Source organism: Silurus aristotelis (assembly GCF_946808225.1).
Source record: "Silurus aristotelis genome assembly, chromosome: 15".
Classification (NCBI taxonomy): Eukaryota; Metazoa; Chordata; class Actinopteri; order Siluriformes; family Siluridae; genus Silurus; species Silurus aristotelis.
The window spans coordinates 25,114,753-25,134,211 of NC_139588.1; the positions used below are offsets into that span (position 1 = coordinate 25,114,753).

Genomic DNA, 19,459 nt, shown 5'->3' on the forward strand with positions numbered 1-19,459 from the left:
AAACTCATCACTTCATCCCTGAAAAAAGATTTTATATAACTCTGAAATGCAGTGAATAAAAAAAACAGGAAAAATGTGTGTCTAAATCTTTAGACCTGCAGTGTAGGTTTATATAAAATAAGTACAAATTCATAAAATAAATGAATTTAGTAAATAAGTAAATAACTGAATTAAAGAATTCGTTAAAACATGTCTGTAATTGAAAGTTAAATGATTCATAAATTTATGTTGATTCCTGACCTGAGCTGTGACTCTGAGGGTCATAAATTAAAGCCACAGCGCCCTCTTGTGGCTGGAGGGTGAATCAGCAGCTGCTTGCGGTGCAGGTGTGTTAAGAGCGCTGGAAAAGAGAAAATAATGCAGATGATATTTACAGTAGTGTAATAGACTCATTTATCAGAGCTGCTGTTATAGAGAATTAATCATCACCTTCTGACCAATCAGATCGCAGGATTCAGCAGTGGGGTGTGGTGTAATAACTGCACACTGATAATTAAACACAGTAAAGCTGATGATTTTTCTGAACTGTTTATTGAGTTTGGTTTATAAAGATCAGGATTCATGCATCTGTCTGCAGCTGGTTCTTCTTCTGGCTGCTCAATGATGGAGAAGCCACATACAGCTGGAAGTTTCTCCAACATTTACACCTTCTGAAACGTGAGCACCGCTGTGGCCTCGTCACACGTCAGAGTCTGTAAAACACACAATCACACACATCACATCATGTTCACTGCAAACATCCATCATCAGCCTGACTCATGAGTCTCGTTTATTCTCACCATGATCAGGTCCTTGTTCTGGATCTCTCGCAGAACTGTGACCTCACAACCCTCACACTTATACACCTGGATGAGTTTTTCTCCATCCAGGTTAATCACAGTCTGATAGGAACAAGGTTCAGGATGTAAAGAAGTTATTTCTCAATGATTCATCTCAGTGTAATACACTTTATAAATACATTTCAGCTTCTAACTTTGTAAAACTGGCCAAATAAACTCTCCTCCTGAAACTCCTCCCCCAGCTGGAACGTCCTGCTCTTCATCCCGATGATGGTTTGCGTCCCGACGATGATGGTTTGCATCCCGACGATGAAGTCCATGATCCCAAAGATCCAAGATCCCAAAGAACATGTCCATGTTTCTTCTGTAGTTCTGAGACTCAGTCTAGTGAGAATCCACACTGCTCTTCTACACTGCTTCTCCACACTGCTCTTCTACACTGCTTCTCCACACTGCTTCTCCACACTGCTTCTCCACACTGCTCTTCTACACTGCTTCTCCACACTGCTCCTCCACACTGCTTCTCCACACTGCTTCTCCATACTGCTCTTCTACACTGCTTCTCCACACTGCTCCTCCACACTGCTCCTCTACACTGCTTCTCCACACTGCTCCTTCACACTGCTTCTCCACACTGCTTCTCCACACTGCTTCTCCACACTGCTCCTCTACACTGCTTCTCCACACTGCTCCTTCACACTGCTTCTCCACACTGCTCCTCCACACTGCTCCTCCACACTGCTTCTCCACACTGCTTCTCCACACTGCTCCTCTACACTGCTTCTCCACACTGCTTCTCCACTGCTCCTTCACACTGCTTCTCCACACTGCTCCCCCACACTGCTCCTCCACACTGCTTCTCTACACTGCTTCTCCACACTGCTCCTCTACACTGCTCCTCTACACTGCTTCTCCACACTGCTTCTCCACACTGCTTCTCTACACTGCTTCTCCACACTGCTTCTCCACACTGCTTCTCTACACTGCTTCTCCACACTGCTTCTCCACACTGCTTGGGCTGATTTATACCTCCAACTGCCACTTCTGTGTTTCACACTGATTTGTTTAAGGAAATAATTTATGAAGATTTGAATTTGGTGGTTTACTGTGTCTCCTGGAGGGATTGGAGGAAACCTGAAAGTGTGAGAAAGCTCAGGAGATCTTTTACTGCGTGATGGTGTTTATACAAAAATACAATAAAACACATTTATTAAAATGTTGACAGGGGAATGATGTCTTTCACCCTGATCTACTCTTCATTCCACATTAAACAAACACACTGACCACTGCAGCGACATGCTGAGATTTAATATTAATCCTGAACCAACATTCTGATCAAAATCCCATTCCAGACTTCACCACCATCAGACTTCAGCGTACAACAAGACGACGTGTGTGTGTGTGTGTGTGTGTGTGTGTGTGTGTGTGTGTGTGTGTGTGTGTAGTGCTGTGTATGTAGTGTGTTCTGTGTGTGTGTAATTTGTGTGTGTACATATGCGTGTGTAGTGTGCATGATTGTGTGGAAAATGGTTTGTGTGTGGTGTGTATGTAGTATGTTTTGTGTGTGTGTGTGTGTATATGTGTGTAGTGTGCGTGTGTGCATATGTGTGTGTGTGTATATGTGTGTAGTTTGTGTGTAGTGTGTGTAGTGTGCAGTGTGTGTGTGTGTGCGTGTGTGTGTTTATGTATGTATATATATATATATATATGTGTGTGTGTGTGTGTGCAGTGTGTGTAGTGTGTGTAGTGTGCTTGTGTGTGTATATGTGTGTAGTGTGTGTGTGTGTGTGCATACGTGTGTAGTGTGTGTGTGTGTGTAGTGTGCAGTGTGTGTGTGTGCGTGTTTATGTATATATATATATATATATATATATATATATATATATATATATATATATATATATATATATATGTGCGTGTGTGTGTGTGTTTATGTATATGTGTGTGTGTGTGTGTGTGTGTGTGTGTGTGTGTTTATGTATATGTGTGTGTGTGTGTGTGTGTGTGTGTGTGTGTGTGTGTGTGTGTGTGTGTGTGTGTGTGTTTATGTATGTGTGTGTGTGTGTGTGTGTGTGTGTGTGTGTGTGTGTGTGTGTGTGTGTGTGTGTGTGTTTATGTGTGTGTGTGTGTGTGTGTGTGTGTGTGTGTGTGTGTGTGTGTGTTTATGTATATGTGTGTGTGTGTGTGTGTGTTTATGTATGTGTGTGTGTGTGTGTGTGTGTGTGTGTGTGTGTGTGTGTGTGTGTGTGTGTTTATGTATGTGTGTGTGTGTGTGTGTGTGTGTGTGTGTGTGTGTGTGTGTGTGTGTGTGGATGCTTGTTCCTCCATCAGAATGTTCTCACAGCAACATTTGCATATGATATCAAACTATTTTCACACATTTGCTTCCCATTTAACTGGAAAGTGTTTCACTGCTCTAAAACTCCTTCTGTCCTCTGATGTTCTCCTAAGGAGACTCCACAACATCCAGCCCACCACATGGACAGCAGTGTGTGGACACCTGACAATCAGACCCACCTGAGTGTATGGAACATCTCAGGTTGCTCCTCCATCTGCTGATCTCATCAGCTCCACTCTCCTGCCAAGTGTTTCCACTGGATGTTGGGGGAGTGGGGGTGGGATTAGTGCTCATTCAGACACAGGGACATTAGTGAGATCAGACCTCCATGTAGGCTGAGGAGGAGGAAGAGGATTAGGAGGAGTTCTGTGGTTCAGTCAGTGACAGTGATGAGGACATTCTGGACAGCTCTGTGTTTATATATTTGTAGGAACAGTTTAAGAACCTTCACATCTAATCCAACATCTTGCCCTCTGAGCTTTCTTCCTTTATAATTGAGATGCAACACTTTTGTACATTCAGGTTAAATATCACACGTAACTCCTCCAGACAGGAGAACACAGGTCCTCAAATCCCATTAATCTTTGGACCATTAAAAACCAGTTCAAAAAATATGCAAACAAGTGGACATTATCTACAGGCACCACAGAGCAGCACCCTCAGTCTCAACTTCTTCATCTCCAGTACCTTCAGTAGCACATGGATTCTCAGTGGAATACAGGATGAAGTTTCACCATCTCCTCTTTAGACACTTCAAGACACAGTTTTGTAGGAAACAGTATTTCTGCACCATTACATCTCCACAGCAATCACTGTTCCTCAACAATGCTAATGGTTCACAGGAGATCTCAGGCAGACGTTCTTAGAGTGCAGTGTTCTTACTAAAAAGCACCGACAAGATGGAAAAACATTGGGTTGATAAACGTGTTTCTCCTTAGCATGGTCTTTTTCATGAAGGTATGTGATAGTGAGGAACCCAGATCACATGGCTACACTGATACAATTGTAAGTTTTGATCCAAACCAGCATTTTGGTTGATATTTCAATATTTAAAGTATGTTGGATGAACACTGAAATTCTGATGAAAGCCCACGGCACAAACGAGTGCAGACAGAGACATCGATCTAACATTGATTTGTTCTCGATGTCCACAACATCACGTGAGCTTTTCTCTGTGGAATGCTAGTGGGTGATACCAATCAGTGGGGTGTTTACAAACCATGATGGCCATCAGCTGCTTTCCCTGATTTATTCTAATCCCCTTGGCTTAGGGGCGGGACTTCAGGTAAAACAGGTCAAAAAAGCATCTATTGCAGTTTGAAAATGATTAAAAAAAACCTCGTTCTGGTTTTGCATGTGCACTTCTCAGCAGTTTAACTGATGCCTCATTAAACAGGTTCCTCCTACTGTATATAGAGATCATGTGTGTTGAATGACTTGATATATTTACACGTCTCTGTGTATTTCAAACAATCATCTCCTTTATTATCTGTCGACTCCTTTGTTTTACAAGCTTGTGTTTGAATTGTATTGTTATGGCTGTAATGAAATACACGTGATTAAAAAAAAGTTTTTGAATAAACTATATATTTTCCTACACACTTAAAAAGTGCACCTGAAAATGTCAAAGTTTTAATGTGTGTTGAATTAACATTGAAATTCTGAAGAAAGCGAGCCGCCAAAATGGGGGCGATGATGCCGACATTGAGCTAATATTTATTTGTAGTTGATGATTATGGGATCATGCGTAATTCAAATTTTCTTAATTGTGTCTCCTTAAATTAGTCATCTTAAGCTCAAGAGCATACATTACATCATAACTGTGCACAAGAGGCAACATCAATTCTGCCCAATTTCAAATGTTTTACATTTCAATGTTTAATTTTAAATCTTGAGTTTAAATGAACATAAATGTCACATATTTGAATCACTTTATTAATATTTATAAAGAATATAATATTTAATCAAAGCTATAGACAGATCTCTTAAGTGCACACAGGTTATGTGCTTATACAATCAAAGGACTTGAAGTAATAATTTATAAATACATCTTCCTTCAATCCCTCCATCTTTATTTTTGTCTTTTTTCTTGGATCCTAGAAAAGAAAAGGAGGAATTCATGAATGTACATCAGTTTCACATACAGGTGTGTATTTGAGTCTCGTTAAGAGAAAAACATGTTTGTTGAAACTCCTTAACTGCTTTATGTTTGTATAAATATTTTATTAAATCATAATAAAGTGCATCATGATTTTATTTTTAGATTCTGACAAACAAATTTCCAACAACATTCTCCAGATGCCCATGAGCATAAACATTAAACTTTATAAAGCCTGTGTTTCTGTTACTCTTTACATTTCTCCAAAGGTTTTTTAGTTTATTGTATTTAACTGTTCATCATAAAACTTCAAATCTAAAACATTTTTATGTGATATTTACATTTACATTTACAGCATTTAGCAGACGCCCTTATTCAGAGCGACGTACAAAAGTGTCTCTAGTAATGAATAAATCTACACCAGATTACACACTTAATATAAATATATCTCTTGAATTCTACAAACTTGGAAGTGTTAATTTAAGTATCTCAGGAAGATGAAGGTCTTCAGTCGTCGCTTGAAGATAATCAGGGACTGCGCTGTTCAGACATCTAGGGCAGGGGTTTTCAACTGGTTCTGTGCCAGGGACCACCATTCTGACTAACAAGTAATCCGCGGCCCACTATTGTGTGTGTGTGTGGGGGGGTACTCCTTACCTGTTAGTGGGATTTCTGGGCGTGGTGACTTCCACACAGTCTGTCTATTCGTGGTGATTTAGTGGTACATAGTGACAGCCTCATATAATTCTCTGGTTCTAGCCTTGCCCTGATGCTGGTCTATTTCACGCGCAAGATGAATGTGTACGTATATGACGCAAAACACAACGTTAGCAAAGCATAGGACTGATAAGTGCAAAGCTAGCCTATCCTGTGTCAGTTTGAATATTTTAGATATTTTCATTAAATTCAGTTTTCCCACTAATGTGCAAATATTCTGGAAATGTTTGTAAAAATAAATTATGGAAAAAAAGTGAATTTAATAGTGAAATTTTGTAGGCTGTCACGGACCACATGCAATGCCGCCGCGGACCACCAGGGGGCCACGGACCACCGGTTGAAAACCCCTGATCTAGGGGAAGTTCATTCCACCACCTCGGTGCCAGAACAGAAAAGAGCCTTGAAGTATACTTACCTCTAATTCTGAGAGAAGGTGGTACCAGTAGAGCAGTGCTGGAGGATCTCAGACAGCGTGGTGCAGTGCAAGATGTGATGAGGTCTCTGAGGTAAGATGGTGCTGGTCTCTTTTTGGCCTTGTGTGTTCTACCTCTATTTAAAGAGATTAGGTTTCTTGGAAAAATTTGCCATATAATTTACAAACTGTCCCATACTGAAGTCCTTCGAAGTCTAACTCTTTAAATTGACTTGGATTTAGATATCATGCTTTTTTAGAGAACCCAAAAGAACGAGGTAACGTTTGACATACAATAAATCTCTAAAAACCTGAACTGTTGCACCACTTGACTTGTAGCAATAATGACTTCAGGGTGGTCAAGGAGGCGTGAATTTAAACCAATAAAAACGTCTACAGAGGCAGAAATACTACAATTTAATGAAGCCATCAGTAAACAAAGTTGTGTAACAGAGTAAAACAGTGTTGGAGCAGTAAAAGTTTATGTTGAGTACCACAAGGTTTCAGAGTCAGCTGGTTTAGACTGTAATGATTCAGTCACAGAGGAGTTCCCTGGTCCAGTGTCTGATGAGGTTCTGCACCCACTGTGCATGATGTTGATAATGACACCACTGACACACCAGACTTCGAATCGGATACTAATTCAGAAGCTCCAACAAGAGAGTTTCTTTTAAGAGTTTGTGATTTTGAGCTTCTACCTTCTCTGTCTCACTTGTGCTCCTGAATTGCTTGTCTCTTTTCTATGCTGCTTTGGACAGCTGTGTGGTAGACATGAAATAGTCTACAAGATACACCAGCCGACTCACTCACGACTGGCTGAAGAGCATCGTCTCTTTAGACCTTTGGATAATGTGTAGCATTTCCTTTTGAGAATTATTTAGGACAAATAAAACGTCTTCTGCACAAGCCTCACTACCCCTACAGCTGTGAAAGGTTTATCTCAAATGCCAAATCCAGAGTCACAAAAGATGTGTTGGAGTGAATCGATGTTAAAGATAAAACACTACCACACACTCATGTCTTATTCCCTTCAACTCTTTATTCAGTTTACACATATGTTTAAAAAAGTCTCTCCAGCCCAGATTTTAAATCATGTGCATAAGTAAACATCTCCATGTCTCCATCATCTTCCATTCTTCACCACAGCAGGTATTTAGATCTTCTCATAGATGCGCACACACACCACATCCCTGATCATAAACGTCTATAAAATACAATCAACAATTGTTCATTTAAAACAAACTTATAAAGAAAAGAAAATGATGTAATAAATGTTTAAAGACTCTTACAGAAATCATCTTCTCGTCCTGGACCTGGCGGATGATCGTGGCTTCCTCACCATCCCACTTCTGCAGCTGCACCAGTTTTCCATCCTGCAGGTTCATCACGGTCTACACACAGATTCAGCAGGGTGAGTTCAGGAGAAAGAGCTCACAGTGCATTAAGCAGGACTGATGGAGGACTGATGGAGGACTGATGGTGAATGGAGTTATAGTTTTCTAAAGCTGGTGCAGATATCAGTTTATTCACATCTGTGAGTGAAGATTCATGTGAATGTATGGAATGCTGAGTTTTAGATCACAGGTCTGGAATCGGTCGTGGGGTAAATATGATCTGATAAATGAAGAGTGTTGAATATTGTATATGATTCCTCAGAGTCAGGAACGTTCACCAATTCAATACAAAACATTGTGTGTGTGTGTGTGTGTGTGTGTGTGTGTGTGTGTGTGTGTGTGTGTGTGTGTGTGTGTGTGTGTGTGTGTGTAAACCATATTTTTATTAATAAATATCATTATTTCAACATAAAACTCCATAAATACAATTCCCTAGAAGTGTTTAGGTCTCTGGTTCTCTCAGTGAGACACTGGGAAAATCAGCCAAACTACTGTTATGTAGCAAATACAATCTGTTAAGTGTGTGTGTGTGTGTGTGTGTGTGTGTGTGTGTGTGTGTGTGTGTGTGTGTGTGTGTGTGTGTGTGTGTGAGATGTTCTTACTCTGCACTCTCTGAAGTCGATGGTGTTTTCGTTGAACTCCTCTCCCAGTTTAAAGGAGATGGAGTAACTCCTGTTGGTGTCTTCATACATTTTGGTTTTGATGACAATATTCTCTCCATCTTGTGTAAAGATCACCACCGTGGTCATGTTACTGCCGTAGCGTTTCATTGCTCCTGTAAGACCTGTGGAGAAAAAACAATACATACACAAGATCTCTCAGAATTCATCCTTCCATCCAAGTGTTTTTCTAAATTGAAAATTCAGGATATGAGAACGTACAGATAGCGTCCATGTACTGATCGAAGTTCTCGCTGCTGACCAGCTTCCAGCTGCCCATAAACACCTCCATGTCCAATCTATTACTCAGCAGATTTCTCCTCAGGAAAACCAGAACGTCACTGCTATAGGATCTACACTTCTCCTGGATTATTATATTAGAACGGTTTCAATGTAAATCAGGGGCGGAGATTATTTCCTCAGGTTCCTGATTGGTTCTCTAAAAAACACCAGCCAATCATAAAGCACATACACTTCATTATAGAGTTTTAGAGGGAGGAGGAAGTTGTATATTTGCTGAGCACATTGTGTTTGTTTGTTTATTGAATTCAGACAGCTTTACAGTCACAGGGTTTATTGTGTAGCAGTAGACGAGATAAACAGTGAGGGTAGCTGTTCCTCATAACGTTACGGATCCAGCAGTAGATGAAGAAGTTCATGTTTTTTTATTTATAATAGACGTTTCAGCTCTCAGTCTGACGTGACCACGTTTAATTCCTCTCAACAATATGCTTACCTTTCCAATCCTAAATGCTAACTCAGCAGCACTTTTTTTTTTTTTGCTGCATCAGCAGATTCCTACAATCAAAATCTATTCAGAAATTTTCTTATCATTTGACAGGGAAAAAAACACCAGGTATTAAAATATAATATAGTTGTATTTGACTTCTCTTCTCTTACACCAGCGCTGGGGGGAACCAGCTGTAGATAGTCAGCAATGTGTGAACCCTCTACCCTCTACCTGAACATCTTCTGAAGTGTGACCAGATATATCATCAGATCTTCTGCCTTACAGTGGACTGGTGGAAGTGAAGCTCCTCAGAAATGGTTGTAAATGTTTCCAGCCTGGTGAGCATTAAGACCTCAAGTAATGTCCTGTGATGGAGTCATGGCACACTTCCATACTCCTGTGTGGTGAAGATCACACTCTGACACCTGATTGCTGTCTCCTGGACAATGCCTGACCTCAGTGCTACCTTCATGATGCTCAGAGAGGTTGAGTTCAGTAGATAAAATGTAAAAGGTTTGATTTGATCTCACTGCTACTAGATAACGAATCCCTAATTATATATACTGGCTACTGAGATCAGTTTATGCTAGTAATTGCTACTAATCAGCTCAAATTAGGATGTAGCTTTCACCTGGACCTACACTGGGATCTTACACACCATCCTAGCTATATTATTTCATGTTCTAACCTTCTCTGCTCCACCTGAATGCTTCCTCTCTAGTCTTCAGAACATCTAAACTAGTTTCTGCTAATGAAAGTGTTAATAAAGAAGTGTGAAAGCGGTGAGAGTAATAAACATTTCTGGAGTAAGATCAGGAGCTTTGAGGATTTGGACTTGTTAGTGTTAAAACTGTTTTCACACTATCTCACACACATTCCTTGTCCGTTCAGTGTCTATAGGATATTTACGATGTTAGTCTGTAAGGTAAACAGAGAGTTTTATCTGGGCTGGTATGTCCTCTTGTCTAAACAGGAAACACTTTAGGTCAGCTTTCTCCCCAATATGTGTGTGCGTGTTCGTGTGTGTGTGTGTGTGTGTGTGTGTGCATGGACTGTATCATCCTGTGTATAAATACGTGTCTGCCACCTGCAATAAACTGAAGAGAGGAAACATTGCTACATTCTGTGTGCTGTGTATTTCTTCTTCCCTGAACTCAGAAAAGCACTACGGAGCATCACAGGTCGTATGGAAAATCTCTCCATGAATTAAGTTTCGTTTTGGGCATGATAAAAATCTAACAGGACTGTAGTTAATATCAACAGTCTGCTACACTGACTCAGGACTACAGTTTGCTCTGATCTCCATCACTGCACCTCAACATCGTTAATCTGTAATAAATGGACTTTCAGTGAAACCCAGATGAGGATGAGGTTCCCTCTTGAGTCTGGTTCCTCTCAAGGTTTCTTCCTTCTGCATCTCTGGGAGTTTTTCCTTCACCACAGTCTCCACCGACTTGTTCATCAGGGACAAACTTACACTTATAAAGAACATCTTCATTTATTATTTCAAATTATATTTAAAATATTGTCTTAAAGCTGTTTTGAGAAAATGTCCTTTGTTAAAAGCAAAATACAAATACAAATTTAATGAATTTAATGGGTGTCTTGTTTGATTTATTGTATAAATTGTGCAAATCCTTGATGTGAGAAGTTGTATCTGCATTAAGAGAAGAATGTCAGCGTTACAGCCGCCACTGAACCTGTGATTACATGGAAATCTGACTGAAACCTGAAATGTTCCACATTTCTGCACATCACCGGTGAGGAGGTAATTAGAGATTGCAACATTTTTGAAATTGATGATAAGAAACACAACAGAGCGTAATGGAGAAGCTGCATAAATCCATCTGAGAGTTATTTACATACTCCGGACACCAGATGTCGACACTGGGACAGAAACAGCTCATCAGTGAGTACGAAGGTCAAAAACTCCAGATTGTTGAGATCCAGATGTCGAACATTAAAACATCTGTTCAGTGGTCTTGGAGGCATGTTAGGAGATCACCACATTCAAGTTTTACCAGTGAAGCCTGTTGTCCATGCTCCATGAAAAGTTCCTGTTGTACTGAAAGAAAGAATTTTAGAAGAACGGTACAGGATGGAAGACATAAATATCAGAGAAAGACAAACAGAGCCAGCTGATTGGGTGCGTAGCGTAGTGACGACTGTCAAGCCAGACAAACATTTACATTTAGACAAACATGCATTTGGCAGATGCCCTTATCCAGAGCAACTTACAACTGAGCAGGGGAGGGTTAAGGGCCTTGCTCATGGGCCCAGCAGTGGCCGCTCTGTGGTGGTGGGATTTGAACTTGTGACCCTCTGATTAAAAGGTTAACACCTTAACCACTGAGCTCCACCTCCCAAACTTCTCATCTGCCTCAGCACACAAGGCAACTCAACACCACACCCCACATGCTACTCATGCTAGAAGAAGTTGTGGTAAAGATGCCAAATGCTAAAGTGGGCTCTCTGCTTGATGCCATCCAGGTTCTGGCAGATCAGTTTCAAAAATAAAAGCTCCAAGTTGTGTTTATTCAACACGCCTATAGATGTAACTCTTCAGCAGCATCAGAATTATTCCATAGAGCTGGAGCACAGATGATTGAAGATCTGGACGGTATCTGGTTTGGGGTGAGACATGACATGAGCATGATGCCAGACTGGAAAACTGCTGAAGGGCAAGAGAGTATAACCTCAAGCTGAAGAAATATCTGATCAGAACATCACATATCAGGTTTCTTGGTCATGGACTTACAGCAGAAGGACCAAAACCAAGATCAAAACCAAGATCAGTTCCACATCCAGGTTCGTGTTCAAAGCATCCAAACTCATCATTCTGAGCAGAATGAAATTCATGAGCATGTCAGGGTGCAGTGAAATGTGAGGAAGGAGTGAAAGATCATTTATCAGCCAGGAAAGTCTGAGAAAGTGCCACCTCAGTGTGCAGCATGCAGCAGTAACACAAAACAACCGCTAAAACCTCATACATTAGCAGAAGCAACAGTCAGAACTCATGTGTTTGTTGTGACGCTGATGTGAGTTCTCCAAGTTTCCAGAAGTTACAAAGCTGAAGGACATTATGACAGGAAGTGTAATCACTGCAATGATCTCACTGTTTGCCTGAGATGGTGTACCTGATGTGAAGATCAGACAGTGGAGATCAGACGGTGGTCCACAGAATACCAGACAAAAATTCTAATCTTTGTGTTCAGACTTCCAGGTTTTTGGAGAAATGCAGAAAGACTGAAGCAAACCAGCAAGTTGCTCACAAAGTTCCACTGAACAGAGATCTGAATAGTGTTGGTGGAATATCACAAAACTCCAGTAGATAACACTGAACACTTCTACTGGAAGAAGCTTGACATCCAAACTGCCGACTTTCAGCAAACTGATTAGAAAAGGAAGCAAAAAAAACTCAATTCAAAGTTCAGTGAGGAAAAATCTGGAATCCTGCAAATGTTCTGAAGAAACACGATTCACCATGATCATCCATCTGCTGCCTACTCAGACTTCATCCACAAACACGTTAACATAACGCAGAAAGCACATTACCTGATGAAGCTTTGTGTGAGGAGATCTGGGAACATCTACTGTTTATCGTGGGAGATATTACACCAAAATCTACTGTGATTAATGATGATGTCATTTTCTGCCACTGATTAAACATCACCAGTGAGACAGCACCATAAATCACCTTCTCATAAAGAACCTTTTATTCATAAGAATAATTTAAACAATAATAAAAATATATCCTGAATAAATAAAACAATTAATAAATACTTCTTTGTTAGCAAAAAAGTGCCATAACAAGAACTCTTCTTCTTCTTCTTCTTCTTCTTTCGGCTGCTCCCATTAGGTCTCTCCACAGCAGATCATCCGTCTCCATACCCCCTGTCCTTTACATCTGCCTCTTTCACACCAACTACCTGCATGTCTTCTCTCACCACATCCATAAACCTCCTCCTTGGTCTTCCTCTTTTCCTCCTTCCTGGTGGCTCCATCCTCAGCATTCTCCTACTGATATAGCCCATGTCCCTCCTCTGCACATGTCCAAACCATCTCAATCTCACCTCCCTCACCTTGTCTCCAAAATGTCCTACACGCGCCGTCCCTCTAATAAACTCATTTCTAATCCTGTCCATCCTCGTCACTCCCAACAAACATCTCAACATCTTCAGCTCTGCTACCTCCAGCTCCACCTCCTGTCTTTTACTCAATGCCACTGTCTCTAATCCATACAACATCTCAGGTCTCACCACAGTCCTATAAACTTTCCCTTTCACTCTCACAGATACTCTTCTATCACAAATCACTCCTGCTATCACTCTTCTCCACCCACTCCACCCTGCCTGCACTCTTTTCTTCACTTCTCTAACACACTCTCCATTACTTTGCACTGTTGACCCAAGAACTAGAACAAAGTAACGTTTAACAAAGTCACGTTAGATGTTTAAAGTGTTTCACACAGAAGCACTGATTCCTCAGCAGCTCGTATCTGCTACTGTTTTTAAAGAATGTCGACACTCATTGTCTCTGCGCTCTGTGTGTGTGTGTGTGTGTGTGTGTGTGTGTGTGTGTGTGTGTGTGTGTGTGTGTGTGTGTGTCTGTGTGTGTGTGTGTGTGTGTGTGTGTGTGTGTGTGTGTCTGTGTGTGACCCACAAAAATGTTGGTGACATTTATTTTTAACTAAAAATTAATAAATCATTATTTTAATTGGTAATATGTTGCAGCACAAAAGATGGTTGTGTTAATTTCCATATATCGTGCCATAATATGATTTATTGATTATGGTGAAAGGCCAGTGTGTAAATCTATTCTTTCACGTGAGTCTCTGTTCTTCTGGTTTTTCCGGTATTTTAAATATTTCAACTTCTTATGAAAAATCATTTGTCCCATATTTCATCTTCCCTAGAATGTTGTTACTGCTGCGTGCCAGCAGGAGTCTTCTGTCACGTTAAAACAGTCGAATCAAAACAGCAAAACATACGCAGATATGAGCAAGACTTTTTATTGGAATGTTCTCACAGTTCAGAACTAATTGTGCTTAAAAGGTTAAGGAGTTTCTGTAAACTTGAAGTGAAAATCCAGTGAAGTGAAATGAAGTAAAGTGAAATGTAGTGTAGTGTAGTGTAGTGTAGTGTAGTGTAGTGAAGTGTAGTGTAGTGTAGTGTAGTGTAGTGTAGTGAAGTGTAGTGAAGTGTAGTGTAGTGTAGTGTAGTGTAGTGTAGTGTAGTGAAGTGTAGTGTAGTGTAGTGTAGTGAAGTGTAGTGTAGTGTAGTGTAGTGTAGTGTAGTGTAGTGTAGTGAAGTGTAGTGTAGTGTAGTGTAGTGTAGTGAAGTGTAGTGTAGTGTAGTGTAGTGTAGTGTAGTGTAGTGAAGTGTAGTGTAGTGTAGTGTAGTGTAGTGTAGTGAAGTGTAGTGTAGTGTAGTGTAGTGTAGTGTAGTGAAGTGTAGTGAAGTGTAGTGTAGTGTAGTGTAGTGTAGTGAAGTGTAGTGTAGTGTAGTGTAGTGTAGTAAAGTGTAGTGAAGTGTAGTGTAGTGAAGTGTAGTGAAGTGTAGTGTAGTGTAGTGTAGTGTAGTGAAGTGTAGTGAAGTGTAGTGTAGTGAAGTGTAGTGTAGTGTAGTGTAGTGAAGTGTAGTGTAGTGTAGTGTAGTGTAGTGTAGTGTAGTGAAGTGTAGTGTAGTGTAGTGTAGTGTAGTGTAGTGTAGTGAAGTGTAGTGTAGTGTAGTGTAGTGTAGTGTAGTGTAGTGAAGTGTGGTGTAGTGTAGTGTAGTGTAGTGTAGTGAAGTGTAGTGTAGTGTAGTGTAGTGTAGTGAAGTGTAGTGTAGTGTAGTGTAGTGTAGTGTAGTGAAGTGTAGTGTAGTGTAGTGAAGTGTAGTGTAGTGTAGTGTAGTGTAGTGAAGTGTAGTGTAGTGTAGTGTAGTGTAGTAAAGTGTAGTGAAGTGTAGTGTAGTGAAGTGTAGTGTAGTGAAGTGTAGTGTAGTGTAGTGTAGTGTAGTGTAGTGAAGTGTAGTGAAGTGTAGTGTAGTGAAGTGTAGTGTAGTGTAGTGTAGTGAAGTGTAGTGTAGTGTAGTGAAGTGTAGTGTAGTGTAGTGAAGTGTAGTGTAGTGTAGTGTAGTGTAGTGAAGTGTAGTGTAGTGTAGTGTAGTGAAGTGTAGTGAAGTGTAGTGTAGTGTAGTGTAGTGTAGTGAAGTGTAGTGAAGTGTAGTGTAGTGAAGTGTAGTGTAGTGTAGTGTAGTGTAGTGAAGTGTAGTGAAGTGTAGTGTAGTGTAGTGTAGTGTAGTGAAGTGTAGTGAAGTGTAGTGTAGTGAAGTGTAGTGTAGTGAAGTGTAGTGTAGTGTAGTGTAGTGTAGTGTAGTGAAGTGTAGTGAAGTGTAGTGTAGTGTAGTGTAGTGTAGTGTAGTGAAGTGTAGTGTAGTGTAGTGTAGTGTAGTGAAGTGTAGTGAAGTGTAGTGTAGTGAAGTGTAGTGTAGTGTAGTGAAGTGTAGTGAAGTGTAGTGTAGTGTAGTGTAGTGAAGTGTAGTGTAGTGAAGTGTAGTGAAGTGTAGTGTAGTGTAGTGTAGTGTAGTGTAGTGTAGTGAAGTGTAGTGTAGTGTAGTGTAGTGAAGTGTAGTGTAGTGTAGTGTAGTGTAGTGTAGTGTAGTGTAGTGAAGTGTAGTGTAGTGAAGTGTAGTGAAGTGTAGTGTAGTGTAGTGTAGTGTAGTGTAGTGTAGTGAAGTGTAGTGTAGTGAAGTGTAGTGTAGTGTAGTGTAGTGTAGTGTAGTGAAGTGTAGTGTAGTGTAGTGAAGTGTAGTGAAGTGTAGTGTAGTGTAGTGTAGTGTAGTGTAGTGTAGTGAAGTGTAGTGTAGTGTAGTGTAGTGAAGTGTAGTGTAGTGTAGTGTAGTGTAGTGTAGTGAAGTGTAGTGTAGTGTAGTGTAGTGTAGTGTAGTGTAGTGAAGTGTAGTGTAGTGTAGTGAAGTGTAGTGTAGTGTAGTGTAGTGTAGTGAAGTGTAGTGTAGTGTAGTGTAGTGTAGTGTAGTGTAGTGTAGTGAAGTGTAGTGTAGTGTAGTGTAGTGTAGTGAAGTGTAGTGAAGTGTAGTGTAGTGTAGTGTAGTGTAGTGAAGTGTAGTGTAGTGTAGTGTAGTGTAGTAAAGTGTAGTGAAGTGTAGTGTAGTGAAGTGTAGTGAAGTGTAGTGTAGTGTAGTGTAGTGTAGTGAAGTGTAGTGAAGTGTAGTGTAGTGAAGTGTAGTGTAGTGTAGTGTAGTGTAGTGAAGTGTAGTGTAGTGTAGTGTAGTGTAGTGTAGTGTAGTGAAGTGTAGTGTAGTGTAGTGTAGTGTAGTGTAGTGTAGTGAAGTGTAGTGTAGTGTAGTGTAGTGTAGTGTAGTGTAGTGAAGTGTGGTGTAGTGTAGTGTAGTGTAGTGTAGTGAAGTGTAGTGTAGTGTAGTGTAGTGTAGTGAAGTGTAGTGTAGTGTAGTGTAGTGTAGTGAAGTGTAGTGTAGTGTAGTGAAGTGTAGTGTAGTGTAGTGTAGTGTAGTGAAGTGTAGTGTAGTGTAGTGTAGTGTAGTAAAGTGTAGTGAAGTGTAGTGTAGTGAAGTGTAGTGTAGTGAAGTGTAGTGTAGTGTAGTGTAGTGTAGTGTAGTGAAGTGTAGTGAAGTGTAGTGTAGTGAAGTGTAGTGTAGTGTAGTGTAGTGTAGTGAAGTGTAGTGTAGTGTAGTGAAGTGTAGTGTAGTGTAGTGAAGTGTAGTGTAGTGTAGTGTAGTGTAGTGAAGTGTAGTGTAGTGTAGTGTAGTGAAGTGTAGTGAAGTGTAGTGTAGTGTAGTGTAGTGTAGTGAAGTGTAGTGAAGTGTAGTGTAGTGTAGTGTAGTGTAGTGAAGTGTAGTGAAGTGTAGTGTAGTGTAGTGTAGTGAAGTGTAGTGAAGTGTAGTGTAGTGAAGTGTAGTGTAGTGAAGTGTAGTGTAGTGTAGTGTAGTGTAGTGTAGTGTAGTGAAGTGTAGTGAAGTGTAGTGTAGTGTAGTGTAGTGTAGTGAAGTGTAGTGTAGTGTAGTGTAGTGTAGTGTAGTGAAGTGTAGTGTAGTGAAGTGTAGTGTAGTGTAGTGTAGTGAAGTGTAGTGAAGTGTAGTGTAGTGTAGTGTAGTGAAGTGTAGTGTAGTGTAGTGTAGTGAAGTGTAGTGTAGTGTAGTGTAGTGAAGTGTAGTGTAGTGTAGTGTAGTGTAGTGAAGTGTAGTGTAGTGTAGTGTAGTGTAGTGTAGTGAAGTGAAAATCCAGTGAAGTGAAATGAAGTAAAGTGAAATGTAGTGTAGTGTAGTGTAGTGTGGTAAAGTGTAGTGAAGTGTAGTGTAGTGTAGTGTAGTGTAGTGAAGTGTAGTGTAGTGTAGTGTTGTGTAGTGAAGTGTAGTGAAGTGTAGTGTAGTGAAGTGAAAATCCAGTGAAGTGAAATGAAGTAAAGTGAAATGTAGTGTAGTGTAGTGTAGTGTAGTGAAGTGTAGTGTAGTGTAGTGTAGTGTAGTGTAGTGTAGTGAAGTGTAGTGTAGTGAAGTGTAGTGAAGTGTAGTGTAGTGTAGTGTAGTGTAGTGTAGTGAAGTGTAGCGTAGTGTAGTGAAGTGTAGTGTAGTGTAGTGTAGTGAAGTGTAGTGAAGTGTAGTGTAGTGTAGTGTAGTGAAGTGTAGTGTAGTGTAGTGTAGTGAAGTGTAGTGTAGTGTAGTGAAGTGTAGTGAAGTGTAGTGTAGTGTAGTGTAGTGAAGTGTAGTGAAGTGTAGTGTAGTGTAGTGAAGTGTAGTGAAGTGTAGTGAAGTGTAGTGTAGTGAAGTGTAGTGTAGTGTAGTGTAGTGAAGTGTAGTGTAGTGTAGTGAAGTGTAGTGTAGTGTAGTGAAGTGTAGTGTAGTGAAGTGTAGTGTAGTGTAGTGTAGTGTAGTGAAGTGTAGTGAAGTGTAGTGTAGTGTAGTGTAGTGAAGTGTAGTGTAGTGAAGTGTAGTGTAGTGTAGTGTAGTAAAGTGTAGTGTAGTGTAGTGTAGTGTAGTGTAGTGTAGTGAAGTGTACTGTAGTGAAGTGTAGTGTAGTGTAGTGTAGTGTAGTGAAGTGTAGTGTAGTGAAGTGTAGTGTAGTGTAGTGTAGTGAAGTGTAGTGTAGTGTAGTGTAGTGAAGTGTAGTGTAGTGTAGTGTAGTGAAGTGTAGTGAAGTGTAGTGTAGTGAAGTGTAGTGTAGTGAAGTGTAGTGTAGTGTAGTGTAGTGTAGTGAAGTGTAGTGTAGTGTAGTGTAGTGAAGTGTAGTGTAGTGAAGTGTAGTGTAGTGTAGTGTAGTGTAGTGAAGTGTAGTGTAGTGAAGTGTAGTGTAGTGTAGTGTAGTGTAGTGAAGTGTAGTGTAGTGTAGTGAAGGGTAGTGTAGTGTAGTGTAGTAAAGTGTAGTGTAGTGAAGTGTAGTGTAGTGTAGTGTAGTGTAGTGTAGTGAAGTGTAGTGTAGTGTAGTGAAGTGTAGTGTAGTGAAGTGTAGTGTAGTGTAGTGTAGTGAAGTGTAGTGTAGTGTAGTGAAGTGTAGTGTAGTGTAGTGTAGTGTAGTGTAGTGTAGTGAAGTGTAGTGTAGTGTAGTGTAGTGTAGTGAAGTGTAGTGTAGTGAAGTGTAGTGTAGTGTAGTGTAGTGTAGTGAAGTGTAGTGAAGTGTAGTGTAGTGAAGTGTAGTGTAGTGAAGTGTAGTGTAGTGTAGTGTAGTGTAGTGAAGTGAAAATCCAGTGAAGTGAAATGAAGTAAAGTGAAATGTAGTGTAGTGTAGTGTAGTGTAGTAAAGTGTAGTGAAGTGTAGTGTAGTGTAGTGTAGTGTAGTGAAGTGTAGTGTAGTGTAGTGAAGTGAAAATCCAGTGAAGTGAAATGAAGTAAAGTGAAATGTAGTGTAGTGTAGTGTAGTGTAGTGTAGTGTAGTGTAGTGTAGTGAAATGTAGTGTAGTGTAGTGTAGTGTAGTGAAGTGTAGTGTAGTGTAGTGTAGTGTAGTGAAGTGTAGTGTAGTGTAGTGTAGTGTAGTGTAGTGAAGTGTAGTGTCGTGTAGTGAAATGTAGTGTAGTGTAGTGTAGTGTAGTGAAGTGTAGTGTAGTGTAGTGTAGTGTAGTGTAGTGAAGTGTAGTGTAGTGTAGTGTAGTGAAATGTAGTGTAGTGAAGTGTAGTGTAGTGTAGTGAAGTGTAGTGTAGTGTAGTGTAGTGTAGTGTAGTGTAGTGTAGTGAAATGTAGTGTAGTGTAGTGTAGTGTAGTGAAGTGTAGTGTAGTGTAGTGTAGTGAAGTGTAGTGAAGTGTAGTGTAGTGTAGTGTAGTGAAGTGTAGTGTAGTGAAGTGTAGTGTAGTGTAGTGAAGTGTAGTGTAGTGAAGTG

The 19,459-nt window shown here is 40.3% G+C and overlaps 1 long non-coding RNA gene and 1 pseudogene across 2 annotated transcripts; both read right to left on the minus strand.

The window, feature by feature from the left end:
* Positions 1-512: 512 nt before the first annotated feature.
* LOC310738418 lies at positions 513-1,061 on the minus strand. The gene is made up of 3 exons (XR_014537086.1): positions 974-1,061; positions 780-881; positions 513-692 (listed from the first exon to the last, which is right to left on the minus strand). It is a non-coding gene; the product is annotated as an uncharacterized lncRNA (long non-coding RNA).
* Positions 1,062-7,576: 6,515 nt separating this feature from the next.
* On the minus strand, positions 7,577-8,689 carry LOC310738470 (fatty acid-binding protein, liver pseudogene; annotated as a pseudogene). Its single transcript, XR_014538216.1, has 3 exons — positions 8,620-8,689; positions 8,341-8,522; positions 7,577-7,735 (listed from the first exon to the last, which is right to left on the minus strand). The product of XR_014538216.1 is annotated as a fatty acid-binding protein, liver pseudogene (transcript).
* Positions 8,690-19,459: the final 10,770 nt, after the last annotated feature.